Consider the following 443-nt stretch of genomic DNA (forward strand, 5'->3'; position numbering starts at 1 on the left):
GCAGATTTTTCTGTTAATTTAGAATATATTTTTCTCCAAAAAATTGTCAAGCAAATTTTTTTATTCTTATAGCTACATGTTTTTATAATTCTGCAAGAATTTAATTGAATTATATTAAAATTTTATTAAAGAGTAAATCTAGTCTGGAAGCTTAAAGTCAATCCGAGGTTATTTCACAAGTGTACACAACGACACAAGAATAATAAATATATTATTTATTTATATCACTGAATCATAATTCACATAATTTACAAACATCCTCTTATTTTCATTTATTAATTATTCAAGATCCATTAATGTTCAGGTATTACCGTTGGGAAAAATCGATTTCATATAAGCCAAATAATCAGTTATTAAATATTGATAATGGCGGGGGGGGCCTTTGTAATTTACTGCTTTGTGGCGCTGTAAATTCTATTTATTAATAGAGCTTTTGACCGAAA

At 26.4% G+C, this 443-nt stretch overlaps 1 protein-coding gene across 2 annotated transcripts in view; it reads right to left on the bottom strand.

Moving 5' to 3' along the window:
• The window catches only part of LOC108694578 (multidrug resistance protein homolog 49-like), a 78,822-nt gene that overhangs the window by 47,595 nt on the left and 30,784 nt on the right, over positions 1-443 (bottom strand). The gene's annotated exons all lie outside the window — the stretch shown is intronic.

Source organism: Atta colombica, unplaced genomic scaffold (assembly GCF_001594045.1).
Source record: "Atta colombica isolate Treedump-2 unplaced genomic scaffold, Acol1.0 scaffold120, whole genome shotgun sequence".
NCBI lineage: Eukaryota > Metazoa > Arthropoda > Insecta > Hymenoptera > Formicidae > Atta > Atta colombica.